At 38.5% G+C, this 16,247-nt stretch overlaps 1 protein-coding gene and 1 pseudogene across 3 annotated transcripts in view; both read right to left on the bottom strand.

Moving 5' to 3' along the window:
* Positions 1-16,247, bottom strand: part of LOC143688443 (cilia- and flagella-associated protein 161-like) — an 80,809-nt gene that overhangs the window by 36,088 nt on the left and 28,474 nt on the right. The window lies entirely within an intron of this gene.
* LOC143688441 (olfactory receptor 2L3-like) lies at positions 2,935-16,225 on the bottom strand (annotated as a pseudogene). The gene is made up of 2 exons (XR_013178004.1): positions 16,147-16,225; positions 2,935-5,088 (listed from the first exon to the last, which is right to left on the bottom strand). The product of XR_013178004.1 is annotated as an olfactory receptor 2L3-like (transcript).

Here is a 16,247-nt window from a genome sequence, read left to right on the forward strand (position 1 = left end):
CAGAAGACTTCTTATGCCACAGATCAAAGAACATCGCCACGCTCCCACTCCAGCTGAAATGATGCTTTATGCCTCTGCATATCAATGTCTTTTCAGGCCCTGTGTCTAATAGTCCTTGCAATGTCTGGCTATTGCTCTTTCACCAAGCACAGTTATAAGAGTAAATGGATTATGTCCTTTAAGGGAAGTTCTAAGTGACAACCACTATATATACTAGCCACAGTTTTGCAGAATCCTTAATTATAAGGATCCAACTATTTCTTCAAGAAAGGTGTTCTGAACCTAAACATTGCTTTGCATTTGAGAAAATAGTAAGGGATCATGAATTTCTACAGTGTCTACCCCTTCAATCTCTCCCTCTTCCATTTGCTGTTCTGTGGTTTTTAAATGTTAGGCAGTAGATGTGTTGGTTTCTTACATATTTTGCCACTAGGATTTTAAGCAGAATGTATCATACCCACATTTTCCTATGAATCAAATCCCATTGGCTATTTCTTTGACCTCACTGTTGAGGTGATTGAATTCTACTAAATTCTATGTGTCAAATACTGCTATTTGGCTTCTTCAGGGTCCCTGCATTCCACGGATATTACAGAGAACAGCTGTGTTTGTATCTTTCTTAAGATCAGTCCTAGCCTATATAGGAAGATAGCGCTGCACTTCCCTGGTGCCATTTTAATCAGTGCATCCCAAATAGCCTTGGTGAATTATGTATACTACTCTAGAATATAATTGCTTGTTGAGACTCTGGCTTTCTATAACACATCAATGGCCCAAATCACACTATCATCTTCCAGAGAAACTCAGTAAATTCCACTACACTGACTTAGGCCATTATGTTTTCCAAGCTTCTAAGAACCACCTAGATGTTGGCTTGACATTTGTCCTTAGCTTAGTGTTAAATCTCATAACCTGAGAAGGTACTTATTCAGAACTATATTCTGCTTAAAAATTTTTGCTGATACAGTCTTATATTCAGGTATCATTGAGAAAACACCTCAAATTCATCACAAGGATATTTCTCTTGCTTTTTACTGGCACATGCTGGGTAATTCTTATGAATGATGGGTGATCTCTTTCTTTGTAAGTTAGCATTTCCCCAGGAGTTTTATTCTGGGGCTTAACCCTCATGTATGACTCAGCAGCAAGGAGAGAATATGGGGCATCACTTTAGATAGTTATCTGTTGATAGTCAGAAAAAAGTCCTCATCTTTCTCCACTATGGTGAAAGTGCTAGGTATAAAGGTAGAACTAGGGAAACATGGGCTACCTCTGCAAGGTCTGAGGGTCTGTGAAATTCTACAGAGCCAAAACTCCCAGGGTCATCCATTCCAATGTTGGCATTCCATATTTCATGTTCTTAGGTTTTTTCCTTGTAAGGCTCTAACTTTAACAACACATTGAACTCTACTGAGCAATCAAACTTAACTGGAACTCTCATTTTATAAAGTCATTAGACTGCTGTTTAGCTATTCTGTTCTTCCACTAGAAAACATGAAGACCTCTTGGTGAGCTACCAAAGAGACCTATGATTTTTACATTTATCCATTAACTGCTTATCAGCAGATTCCAGTCTTTCATTATCTTTCTTTGAGGAATCAATATGATTTAGAAGTAACCACCTACATGTGGTGTTTTCCTTTGTAAACATTCCCCACCATACAATTCAAATATCTGAATTATTACATGCAATTGTGTTCTTCTACTGAGATATTTTTATGGGCAACAGGAGTAAAATCTTTATCAATTAGGCTGCTACCATTTGTCAGGGTCTATCCATGCACCTACTGCCAGTTGGCATGTTGTCATCTTCACCTACCTGGTGAGTATGCTTGCCTCAGATTCACAGATGTCATAATTCTATTTTGTTGGAGGTAGTACTTGTTTTAATACAGGCCCTCTGAGAAGCAGACAAGATAAGATTATACATGTAAGAGATTTATTGGGGTTTTGGACTCTAATAAGGGAAAAAAGAGACATATCCAGAAGATACAAGTGACTTCAGTGCTGGTTTAACACAAGTTAATGAGAAAGGAAGGAGAATAGAAGAGTTCCAAACTGCAGTGATGTACTCAGAATGTTTTGGCCAGAAGATGGAGATTCCAAAGCCAAATTCACATTCCAAAGGTGTCTTATGTCTTACAAAATAGTGCTGTGGACAAATAGCATCCCTCTCATACACAGTCATTATATTAGAGCAACCTGCATAAATTGTGGTCACCAAGGAATGTAATGATTGACTCAGAAATGAGGCCTCTTCTAATTATTGTACCCACTCTAACAGTGGACCAACTGTTCACCTAGCTCCAGTTCCATAAGATATCCATCCTTCTGCCCTCATGGGTTTTTGCCTTTATAAAAACCTTGGAAGAGGAAGCAAGTGTAAGATGACTTATACAAATAGTTCATGCTGTATATTGAAACTATTGGTCATTTGACTAATAAGTACTGATATAATTGTGTGCTGAGATTAACATATTTTTAAAATGTCTCCATTGTATTGTTTTCCAGTACAAAAATCATGGGTGAATAGTTATTAGCTGAGATAATATATTTTAACATGATAATTCCCATCAGTATATTTTATTAATCTTCTGCAAAGTAATTTTCACATTCTCTTTTCAAAATAAATCTACTGGGAAGAAAGAAACAATGGAAAGTAAATTCCATCGATCCCAGACTTTTTGTTTGGCATGGGCAGGCTCTGGGAATTGAACCTAGGTCTCCAACTTGGCAGGTGAGAATTCTTGCCACTGAGCCAACATTGCACTGCCCAGCTCCCAGAATTTTTTTTTTATTAATTAAAAAAATTAACAACAAAACTAACAAAAGCATTAACATATCATTCCATTCTATATATATAATCATTAATTCTTAATATCACATAGTTGCATATTCATCATTTCTTAGAACATTTGCACCGATTTATAAAAAGAAATAAAAAGACAACAGAAAAAGAAATAAAATAATAGAGAAAAAAAGATTATACATACCATACCCCCTACCCCTCGCTTTCATTTACCACTAGCATTTCAAACTAAATTTATTTTAACATTTGTTACCCCTATTATTTATTTTTATTACATATGTTCTACTCTTCTGTTGCTAAAAGGAGTAGCTAAAAGGAGCATCAGACACAAGGTTTTCACATTCACAGAGTTTCATTGTGAAAGCTATATCATTGTTCAGTCATCATCAAGAAACATGGCTACTGGAACACAGATCTACATTTTCAGGCAGTTCCCTCCAGTCTCTCCACTACATCTTGAACAACAAGGTGATATTTACTCAATGCATAAGAATAACCTCCAGGATAACCTCTCGACTCTGTTTGGAATCTCTCAGCCATTGACACTTAGTCTTATTTCACTCTTCCCCTTTTGGTCGAGAAGGTTCTCTCAATCCCTTGATGTTAATTCTCAGCTCATTCTAGGGTTTTTCTCAATCCCTTGATGCTGAGCCTCAGCTCATTCCAGGATCTCTGTCCCATGTTGCCAGGAAGGTCCACACCCTTGGGAGTCATGTACCATGCAGAGAGGGGGAGGGTGGTGAGACTGCTCATCATGTTGGCTGGAGAGAGAGGTCACATCTGAGCAACAAAAGAGGCTCTCTTGGGGGCAACTCTTAGCCTAAATTTTAAGTAGACTTGACCTTTCCTTTGTGGGGTTAAAGTTTCATATGAACAAACCCCAAGACTGGGGGCTCAGCCTATAGCTTTGGTTGTCCACACTGCTTGTGAGAATATCAAGAATTCAACTTGGGGAAGTTGAATTTCTCCCCACTCTCACCATTCCCCAAAGGGGGCTTTGCAAATACTTTTCCACTTACTGATTGAATCACTCTGGGATTCATCGAGTTCTCAGACTTTTAAACTCAGACTAAGCACATTTAAAGAAAGATTTAAAAAAAAGGTAACAAATACTTTAAAAATCAGTTCAGACCGTAGAATATGAAATTTCATTTTATTTAATAAAACTTATATTTGTATAGACCACAAACCATATGGACTCAAATCATATTAGAAGACAAATATGTAGAGAAAAGAACAGAAAGATCACTGGTATTTATTGATTTGTCAAACATTATACAATATTAATTAGACATTGTGAAATACAAACACTGGGACTTTCACTTTAAGAAGAGATACTTTCCTAATATATTCTTCAATGCCACCCCAAACATCCTTATTTTTCAGGCTATAAATAAAGAGGTTCAATGTAGGGGTAATGGTTAAAAGGAACACTGATACAGCCTTGTTCTGACTGGGGCTATGTGAGGAACCAGGACTCATATAAGTGAAGATGGTTGGGCCATAAAAGAGCCCCACAAGCATCAGGTGGGAGGAGCAAGTGACCAGAGCTTTGTTTCTTCCATTGGGGGAATTCATGTGAAGAACAGTAAATAAGATTATGGTGTAGGAGGAACAGATGGCAGTAAGGGGTATAAGAAGTAGCACAATGCCCATCACAAGTATTGTCAACTTACATGCAGAAGTATCCTCACAGGAGAGTCTCAAGATAGCCACGACTTCACAGAAGAAATGTTCTATCACCTTGTGGCCACACTTAGGTAAGTGTATGGTGTATGCAGTGTGGACTAGAGCATTTAGGGCACCCCCAGCCCAGGGCCACATGAAAACATCTGGCAGACCCTCTGGCTCATAATGACTGGGTATCTCAGTGGATGGCAGATGGCCAAATAGCAATCCCAGGCCATGAGAGTTAGGAGAATGCACTCAGCTCCCCCCAGAATCAGAAAGAGAAACATCTGCATCCCACAGGCTGCATTTGAAATATTTCTCTTCCCTGAGCAGAAGTCATTGGCCATCCTAGGGACAGTGGAGGAGATGAGGAGCAGGTCAATGAGGGAAAGCTGGCTGAGAAGGAAGTACATGGGTGTGTGGAGCTTGGAATCCACGAGGATGAGAAGGATCAGTGTGGAATTCCCTGGGAGAGCAGCAACATAGATGACGATGATCTTACCAATGAGGATGTCAGCATGCCTCATGCCAGGGAACAGCCCAAGGAGAATAAAATCCATTCCTCTTGTCCATTCTTTCCTGTCTCCAACTAAATTCAACTGCTTCAACTGAAAGGCAATAGGGAATAATTCACCAATAATGAGCTATAACTTCATTCATTATCATACTTTCTCCATATAAGTTTCAAAACCTCCCCATTGAAACATGTTTTCAGTTTTTTATTAAGAATTCTCAAATTTAGTGGTGCATCAATAACATTCATATCTTCACCTCAGGGTGAGAATCACAAAGGGCATACAAGATGTAAGTCATTTACTGTAAACTATTTACTAATCTTATGTTGTTTATTATATGTACACCAGCACACCTCATGCACTCAAAATGAATGTTCTAAACCCGTTCTTGATTGCTGATTGCACTTTAACAGAAACTGACAGTTTTTGTATTTGCCCTGTAAATAAACTTGCTTTACAATCCTGCCTCCCATGCAGTTGGGCATGGCCACATTATTTAATACCATAGACAGCACTCTAAGTTGATGTGTTTTCCCTCCTACCACTAGCAAGCTTGAAGGACAAGTGCTGACCATGGTGGGACCTCCTTGTGGAAGGAGTGTAGGTGCCTGGGTCATTGACAAGGAAACTGCTCTCATTTGGTTGTTATTTGTATAGGAGTTAAATTTTGTTTACCTGGGTTTAGCCACTAATTTTTTTATATTATAGCAACTAGTTTGATCCTAATACACAATGTTTTTGGTAGAAGATTTTTACTCTGGAAATATGTGCATTTGTGTGTGTGAGTGGCTGTGTATATTATGTTAGCTTAACATCTATTATGAGTTCCTTCACTCAGTTATTATCACAATTTGCCACCCTTATCCAAAATTCAACATCACTGAAATAGACTTCAATCTATCTCTCATATTAATTATTAATCTGCTTCCCACATTCCAAACTTTGCTGGTGTGCCTGGAGTTGGTGTATATAGTCACTTTTTTCTACAGTCTTCACTGACTTGAAATCCTCATCTATGGAGTTTCTGTTGAATACTGAACTAGACCCATCCCTGAGTGATGCAATCTCTATCTGCTCATGCAGTGATTGCTACACAAGTCCACATTCCTCAATGTGGAGAACATTCATCCATATTCATGGATGTGAGTGATCAACTTGGCCCTGAGGATTCACTGTCAGGTTCCTGACTCTGATTTATACACACAGACATTAATATGACTTGTAGCCTGCTGCCTAGATGAGAAAGGGAAGCATTATGAATCAGAAAGGAACATTGTTGCTAGTGTAATTAGAATTCAATATATTCATTGAACAATATTAATTTAATTGCTATTCTGTTCAAAATAAAATATCTTTGCACCATATCTGTTTTCTTCTGTATGCTATATGGCGAGGACACATTTCATTCTCTCTCCATGTGAGTATCCCATTATGGCAGCACCATTTTTTGAATATTTTGTTTGTTTTTTCTTTTTGTTTGTTTTGGGAAGTGCATGGACCAGGAATCAATCCCAGGTCTCCCACATGGCAGGTGAGAATTCTACCACTGAACTACCCTTGCACCCCCTGCCATATTTATGCTTATATTTTAAACTTATATCCATTGTCTTTACTAACTTATAATGTATTTCTCATTTATTTTATATATTCTTGTAAAATACAATACTATGAATACACAGCATAAAATCAATCAAAGATGAAGAAAATGATCTGGAAACATGGTGATGGTTGCACATTATAAATATGTTTAGCATTATTGAATTGTACACTTTAAAATGGTTAGAATGGAAAATTTTGCATTATGCACTTGTAACTACAATAAGAAAACATGTAAAATACTAAGGATAGCTCTCATAGATAGCCATTACTCTTATGTTGGAAGCAAGTTGGGTTGTTTAATGGAGTTCTTTAAGAGGGAACCATTTCAGCACCAATGCAGCCAGAGACCTTTGGAGATGCAGAAGGAAAACACCCCCCAGGAAAACTGCTTGAAACCAAAAACCATGGGGCCACCACATGCTTTCCCAGCGGACAGAGGTGTTCTGGACCCATTGGAATATCTCGAGTCAAATTATCTTTCTCTAGATGCCTTACTTTGGATATTTTTATGGCCTTAAAATTGTAAACTTTTAACTTAAGAAATTCCATTTATAAAAACATGACCAAACTAAGACACATGGAAAATGGTCATAGAGCTTAGAGAAAATCTCAGGAGAAGCTAAGAGAAGACCCACAGAAAATCAGAGATCAACCAGAATCAGGACGTGGCTCCATTCTTTATTCTTCATGGGAAAGGTTTCACACCCAGGCATGCAATGACAACAGTGTTAAGCCTGGTGTTGTAAGCAGGGATAGGCTTCAAGGTGGCATTTGGATGCAATATCAGCACTCTTCAGTGAAAGTTTAAAGAAAACCCAAATTTAAGTCTTATATCAATGTTGTACGAATAGGTGGGAAGCTTTGGGACAGAATACAGACATATAAGGGAAAAGTTCTATTTACTTTAGACTGAATTTTAAGCTCAACAAATTGAACCCATATCTTTCTGGGCCTCAGATATGAGTGATTTGGAATTTAATGGAAAATTCAGAAGCTGATAAACTGAGAAATAAATGTGACATTACAACTACTGGATAGAATGTGTCTTACTCCTTAATTTTTTTAATACAATGAATATACATGTTTAAATGTAAGCATTAATTTAAATCTTTCCCAGCATATCTATCCCAATGTGATATCAATGTTCTCAGACTGGTATAGAATTCTAAAGTAGCTACCTCTGAGCATGAGAACTTCTCTGCACATGTCTGAAAATTCCTCTGTATTGGGTGACTTCTAATGCGGTTACTTGTTCAAAGGATAACACATATCATATTGTGGTAGATTCCAGATTATGTCTGTCCCCCAAGGCTGCAAATATATCATCAGTCACTACTAATATCTGTGCTATTCCCCTGCTCTAACCAGCAATTTATAATATATGCTTTTTTTTTGCAAAATAGAGAAAATGACATTTTAAAAATTTCCAATTCACAGATTATTCGTATGACTGAATTAATTCATATTATTTTAAAAGCATGTATGTTAATTGCTTGGTTTTCTAGAACTGCCCAAATGCAATTTACCAGAAATGGAAAGGCCTTTTTAAAGAGAATTCATTAGGTTGAAGGTTTATAGTTCTATGGCCATAAAAAATGTCTAAATTAAGGCATCCAGGAAAAGATAGCTTCACTTAAGAAAGGGTCAATGATGTTGGGGGCTTCTCTTTCAGCTGGAATGCACATGGTGATGTCTATTAGCCTTTTCTCCAAGATTCTTCAAACAGCTTCCCATGTGCACTTTCTTTATCACCAAACGTCTCGTTCTGTGGGGCCCTGAAGTTTTTCCAAAGTGGTTCCCTCTTAAAGGATTGCAGTAAGTGATTACACTTGAAAGATTGTAAACACACCACCTGAAGGGTTAAGGAATTAAGAGAAAGACAAACTTGACCTGAAGATGACCTCCAAGCGGGTTACCTCGGGTGAAGGAACTGCTTAAGAATAGGGAGTTCTGTATACTTGGCTATAAATAAAACTGGCTATCACAGGCTGGCTATCTTGCTTAAAGAATGTAGCAAAAGAAGTCCCAAGGTGCACCTGTTTTTATGCACATACTCACAGCTGTTGTTTGTATAAGAAACTAAAATAAAAGGCCATGGAGTTAACAGGGAGGTGGCTATTTGCCTGAGCGAGCAGTAGCCCTCTGTTCTCCTTTTATGCATCCATCTCGTGGTCTCATCCTTGCTCTGTAGTGAACATCGAAACACAACATGTGGTGCCCAACATGGGGCTCGGGGTGAGTACTGGGAATGAGCTGGACTGAAAGGGAAATTGGATTGCACGGTAGTATGCAAATCTTTCAGGAAACTTTGGAGTCAGAGTCATGGGAAATTCCTCTTCTTTGGTTGATGATTATGTTGTTGTCTTGAAATATTTGCTGTGTAGCTTGGGAGTGAAAATGAAAGAACATGTTCTTAGGGACTTATTGGCCCAAGTTACTAAACATTGTTATTGGTTTGTACCAGCTATCAATTGAATCTGAAAGTTTGGAGAGAAGTTGGCAAGGCATTGCATAGAGCCCATCAGGCAGTTTGATCCTATCAGTGCAGAGGTTTGGGATGCATATAATTTGGTGGTATTAGCTTTGCAGCCTTTTCAATCTGATTCCGAAACTCATTCTTTAATCCATGAGCAGTGTGGTTCTTCCCATGCTTATGGGAATCCTATCCCTGTCAAACCTCCATAGCTCAGAGGAAGAGGCTCCGGGTGAAACTGAAGAATAATCTCCTAAATTGCCAGAGCCAGATTTTCCTAAACTTTATCCCAACTTAAAGCCTCTTAAACAGTCTAAGGAGCCTGCTGGTTCTGATATGTCACAGCTTTTTACGTTGCTTTCACAATTGCAGTCTCTACTTTTACGTCCTTCTGTTGCTTTCCCTGTTCAGCTTGAGCTGTCTGCGCCACATCCTGATGCTCCTTATGTTTCTCCTTTTCAAACAAACTCCATGGGGCATAAGTTTCATTTTCCTTTGTCTTCTGATTTACAAGATTCTCTTAGATGCAGATAGCTCCTCGAATGTTTTAGTGGAGCCTGACCCTGTCTTTTCACCATTGTCTGTTTTTCCAATTCAATGGGTGCAACAACCCCCTAATGCTCAGTTTCCTCAAGGCTTTGTTCAAGTTGCACATCAGAACATTGATTTTCAATTTCTGAAATTGTTAAAAACTTCTGTGACTAACTATGGTCCTAATTCTCCCTATGTCTATGGTTTGCTTGGCACATATGGTAATGATAAGCTTTTAATTCCTCAAAATGGGGAAACACTGGCTAAGACTGTTTTAGATCCAGGACAATATTTGCAATTTAAGTCATAGTGGTGAGATGAAGCTGAATGAGTGAGTCAGACGAATGCAACTTGCAATCCCCCTGGTGCTACTTTTAAGCAATTGACTAGTACTGGAGGAGTAGCAACTTTGCAGAATCAATGTCAGTTAGGTGATGATGCTTTAGCTCAAATCCACAACATCTGTCTGCATGCATGGCAGAAGTTGCAAGCCTCTGGTCAGGTTGAAAAACCCTTTACAAAAATTTTACAAGGTCCCAGTGAGCCTTATACTGATTTTCTTGCCCAATTGCATGATGCCATTCGCAAAGTTATAGAGAGTACCGAAACCCAGAGTATTTTGTTACTCAACTTAGGCTTCAAGAATGCTAATGCAGACTGCCAGAAAGCCTTATTACCATTGAAACAAAAGGGAGGGACTATTGAGGATTATATTAGAGTCTGTAGAGATGTGGGGTCTGGCAATTTTAATGCTAATTTATTAGCTGCCACCATAAGAGGGCAGTCTGTCACCACGTGATTATACTAATTTAACTCTTGTTGTCTTTCACATACCCCATTCTCCTACTGGCTTGCTATTGCAGGATGAGAATATTATTGAATGGTTATTTTTACCTAACAAACAAGTAAAAAAAAATATGGACACTTATTTAAATCAAAAACTCAAATCATTGTCAAAGGGCATGTACGTTTATGAAAATTATATGGCCAAGATCCTGAAACCATAATTGTGCCATTTTCCACAAAAGAAATCACTCAACACTGGACATTTAATGAACAATGGCAAAATTCTCTCAGTGATTATATTGGAAAAATTCATAGCATATATTCAAAGAATAAATTATTACAGTTCTTAAAGCTAACTCAATGGATATTACCAAAAACCATTTCTCCCCAACCAATTCCTGATGCTGATACTTATTTTACAGATGCCAATAAAACAGGGATCGCTGGTTATTCTAATTTTGTCCATTGCCGTGTGGTACAAAGCTCTTATGATTCAGTTCAAAAAGCAGAATTATTTGCTGTTATCCTCTTATTAACTGATGTTAATTCTTGTCCCATCAACAATGTTACAGATTCTCAGTATACTGCTTATACTGTTCAAATGATCAAGACAGTGATGTTACCATTTTCTACAGAAGAATTAACTATTCTTTTTGCTCAACTGCAATATTTAATGTGAAAGTGGACTCATTCTGTCTTTATTACTCATATTAGGGTCCATACAAACCTCTCTGGACTGCTGATGGCAGGTAGCTCTCATATTGACACTCTTGTAGGATCTGTGCAATCAGCTTCTGAAGAACACACTTTATATCACACCACTGTTCATTCTCTATGAGCTTCTCACAATATTACTTGAGCACAAGCCAGACACATTGTTCATTCATGTGTCACTTGCCAGCAAATTATACTGACTTTCTCCCTGCTGGAGTTAATCCTCAAGGGGATCAGCTCAATGATATTTGGCAAATGGATGTTACCATTGTTCTTAAATTTGGAAAACAGAAATATGTACATCACAATGTTGATACATATTCTCAGTATTCCTGGGCTACCACATTAACTTCAGAAAAGGCTGATGCTGCTATTGCCCATCTTTTAGAAGCCTTTGCAGTACTCGGTAAACCTCATACTGTCAAAACCGACAATGGCCCTGCATATTTATCTCGGAAGTTCCAAACTTTTTAAAATACATACAATGTCACTCATATTACTGGAATTCCTTATAATAGTACTGGCCAAGCCATAATTAAAAGACAAAATCATACTCTAAAAAAATGTTGATTAAACAAAAAGGGGGAGATATGTTAGACTCTCCTAGGAAAAGATTGCTGAACACTCTTTTTACATTAAATTTTCTCACAAAAAATACTGATACCTTAACACCTGCACAATGACACTGGGTGTTCTAGTTTGCTAGCTGCCAGAATGCAACACACCAGAGATGGATTGGCTTTTAATAAAAGGGGATTTATTTTGTTAGTTCTTCAGAGGAAAGACAGCTAACTTTCCACTGAGGGTCTTTCTTATGTGGGAAGGCACAGGATGGTCTTTGCTGGCCTTCTCTCCAGGCCCCTGGGTTCCAACAACTTTCCCTGAGGTGACTTCTTTCTGCATCTCCAGAGGCCTGGGCTGAGTTGCAAGTGCTGAGATGAGGAATGCCGAGCTGCTTAGGTTGTGCTATGCTGTGCTCTCACGTTTAAGCACCAGCCAATTAAGTCAATCGTCACTCATTGCAGCAGACATGCCTCCTAGCAGACTGCAGATGTAATTAGCAACAGATGAGGTTCACATACAACTGGCTCAAGTCCACAGCAACAGAACTAGGTGCCTTCCCCTGGCCAAGTTGACAACTGAATCTAACTACCACACGGGGTAAGAGAAAAACCTAAAAATTTACAACAACCGATCTTATATTTTGATGTGCTAACCAATACTTGGACTCCAGCTACTGTCATTCGCTGGGGACAAGGCTATGCTTATATTTCCACAGGAACAAAAAAGTTGTAGGTCCCAGATAAATGAGTGAAGCTAACACATGGCTCAGAAAAGAGAGCAAGAGGGACCAATGGTAGATCTTCAGCATGGAATGGCAAAAAGGGGCACATTTCGATTTCCATTGCCTCAAACAACTAGAGCTTCTCCACCTACTTGGGGGCAGCTGAAAAAGCCTACCCAAGAAGGTGAACAGATGGTTAAATGTCAGGGAGTTCCCTTGATGGCTTCATCTTTATTTCTAGCTATGCTTGCTGTGGTTTCTGTACAGGTAAATCTCTGCTGCACTGAAAATGTACACTTATTGGTCTTATATTGCTAACCCTCCCTTGATGAGAGGAGATTCTTGGTTTGACATTACTGTAGTAGTTTATACAAATGAGACTGGTTGGATGCCAGGCCCTTATGACACTCAAGGGCCTTTAAAGCCGAGTGAAGAAGGGATGAATGTAACAAATTACACTACAGGGGTTACTTGACTTCCCATATGTATAGGATCTGGTGCACATTGTTTAAAACCCAAACACCAAGCATGGTTAGCTATTCAGAGAAATTCTACAGAATATAATTCAGTCAGGCAAATTTTTATTTTATCAGCCAAGGGTTTTCATGGGAATCTCACAAATCAAACAACTAGTCCACCAGATTTGCCCCAATACCATGTTCCTACCTTCTCCCAGATGTCAGAATGGGTTCATTGGGTGAGATGTAGAGGGGAATTTCAGTGGGTTCTTGCTAATACTTCTTATGGAAGCATCAATGATTGGAGCCCTCATGGTTCTGCCCACTCAAAAGGATCAGGAAGTGATTTAAGATGGCATAAGTAAAATAACTCTATTTCTACCATTGCTAATGGATCCATAGTATGGCATAGTGGAGGGTTTTCTAGTCCTAATCCATTAATCCATTTATTGTAGGGTTTCCCAGCCAGCTACATATTTGGAAATTGGGGGCTGCATTAGCAACCATGAGCTCTTGGACTGCTAGTATAACAAATGCATCTGAAAATTACACATTAAAATTTACAAGAAATCTTACACATGTACAGGCATGTGTTAGAATACCATATTTGATACTTAAAGGAAAAATTGATTGGAATTAGACTACTGGAGAAATTTCTTGCCCTAACTGTTCTTTATTTACTTGTATAAATGCTTCTATAAATATTAATTTGACCTCTGAAAGTCTCTATTTGTTACAAGCTCACACTGGAATATGGATGCCAGTGCAGATGTCATGGCCTTTGCAGGACAGCACTGCTATCAGACTATTACAAGATATAGCTGAACAGTAATTATATTGAACAAAAAGATTTATTGGTCTGATTATTGCAGTAATAATGGGACTTATAGCCATTACAGCTACAGCTGCAGCCACTGGGGTCACCCTACATCAGAGTATTCAAACTGCAGATTTTGTACGGACATGGCATCAACAGTCTGAGCAACTATGGACTGCACAATGACAAACTGACACTGAAACACAAGCTGAAAAAGCGGATCTAAATTAAGCTGTGGGGTTATTAGGTGACCAACTACAAAGTGTTAAAAATAGACTAAATTTACGACGTGATTGGAATTAATCTTCTCATTGTATTACTCCAGTACTGTATGATGAAACTGAATTCCCTTGGGATAGAGTACATAAACACTTGCTAAATCATGATAACTTAACTGCACAAATTATTGATTTATGGACCAAAATTCATACCACTTTTGAACAATAGTTAGAAAAACTTAAAAGCCCTGAAATCTTAAAGGGAATGATGGAAGGGTTGTCTAAATTAAATCCTGTAGAACATATTAAGGGGTTATTGGGATCGACCACAGGACTTATGCTGCCATTATACTCTTTCTTTTATATTTAGTCTGCCAATCACCAAACGCCAGCAACAAATAAATTCTGCTAGAGCCACTGTCTTCTCAGTTATGCTTCATAATATTCAAGGAAGGGGGAAATGAAGGGTTAAGGAATTAAGAGGACAAACTTGACCTGAGGATGACCTGAAAGTGGGTACCTCAGGTGAAGGAACTGCAAACAGTTCCTTGAACTGCTTGAGAACAGGGTGTTCTGCATACTGGGCTGTAAATAAAGCTGGCTATCTTACTTAAAGAATGTAACAAAACAAGTCTCAAGGTGCGCCTGTTTTTGTGCTCCTACTCACAGCTGTTGTTTGTATAAGAAACAAAAATAAACAGTCACGGAGTTAACAGTGAGGCTGTTATTTGCCTGAATGAGCTGTAGCCCTCTGTACTCCTTTTATGCATCCATCTCCGTGGTCTCATCCTTGCTCTGCAATGAACATCGAAACACAACATAGATATTTCAAATAAGTGGAATTATACAATATTTGTCCTTTTGTGCCTGGCATTAGCATAAAGTTTTTAAGGTTCATCCATGTTGTAGCATGTATCAGAAATTCATCCCTGTTTTATGGCTGAATAGTATTCCACTGTATGTATAAACACTTTTTATTTCTCCATCCAATAGACATTTGGGTTGTTTCTACCTTTTGGCTACTGTGAATAATGCAGCTATGCACATTAGCATACAAGTATCTGTTCAAGTCCCTGTTTTCAATTCCTTTGGGTACGTACCTAGGAGTAGCATTGCTGATTCACATGATAATTCTACCTTTAACTTTTTGAGGAACCACCAGACTGTTTTCCACAGTGCCTGCACCATTTTACATTTCCACCAGCAATGTACAAGGGTTCCTATTTCTCCACATACTCTGCAACACTGGTTATTTTTTCCGATTTTTTAAATAATATTTATTCTAGAAATGGTGTCTCATTGTGGTTTTTACACACATTTCCCTAACGACTAATGATGTGAAGCATCTTTCCATGTGCTTACTGGCAATCTGTATATCTTCTTTGGAGAAATGTTGACAAGTCTTTTGACCATCTTTTAATGGGACCATTTGTCTTTTTATTATTGAGTTGCAGAGGTTCTTTATATATTCTTGATATTAAACCTTATCAGATATATGAATTGCAACTATTTCCCCCATTTTGTATGTCATATATTTTCTTTCTTTATAGGTCTTGTGTTGCACATGAGGTTTTAATTTTGATGAAGTCCAATTTATTTATTTTTTCTTTTGTTGTTCATCCTTTGGTGTTATGTCAAAGGATCTACTGCCAAATCTAAAATTATAAAGATTTTCCTTAAGTTTCCTTTTAAGGGTTTTGTGATTTTAGCCCTTTTATTTAGGTTATTGATCCATTTAGAGCTAATTTTTATATATGGAATGAGGTTGCACATCCCAATTGGTTCTTTACCACTGTTTCTATTGGTTTGTCAGGAAGCACACCTAGACACTAAGTTTATCTAAGCACAGAGAAAATGTATTTGGCCTGTGAGGGAGACCATGACCTAGGATGCTGCCCTGAGGGAAAGACGTGACACAGAGGAGTGGGGAGACTACAGCCCATTCCTAACGTTGAAAGGATAGTGGGCAGTAGTGGAAATTGGCAAAAGAGGAGAAAGGGAGTGTAACATATTGATCCTGATGTTCTAGGGAGGTTGAGGGAAAGACTTTTACCCAATTCAAGCTGGACTCACCTCACAGATATACCCAGAGGAAGGTCACAACCTGTACAACCTGGAGAGGTCATCTGAAAGCAAACTGATGTGCAGCAGGGCTAGGAAGGCAGGGCACCTGAGGTCAGCACTACAAGCTGCTCTGCACAAGATCAGTAAGCTCAAATTTGTCAAAGATGATACACGGAAGTTAGCTGGGGGTTGGCTGGAAAGCTTACCAGGAGATGTCCTGCAGTGGGGACAAAGAGGCTACCTGATGGTCACACAACAGGCCATAGCACCAGGACACAGTGATGTGAGGTCGGGTCAACCAGGGAGG

This window comes from Tamandua tetradactyla, chromosome 6, assembly GCF_023851605.1.
Source record: "Tamandua tetradactyla isolate mTamTet1 chromosome 6, mTamTet1.pri, whole genome shotgun sequence".
NCBI lineage: Eukaryota > Metazoa > Chordata > Mammalia > Pilosa > Myrmecophagidae > Tamandua > Tamandua tetradactyla.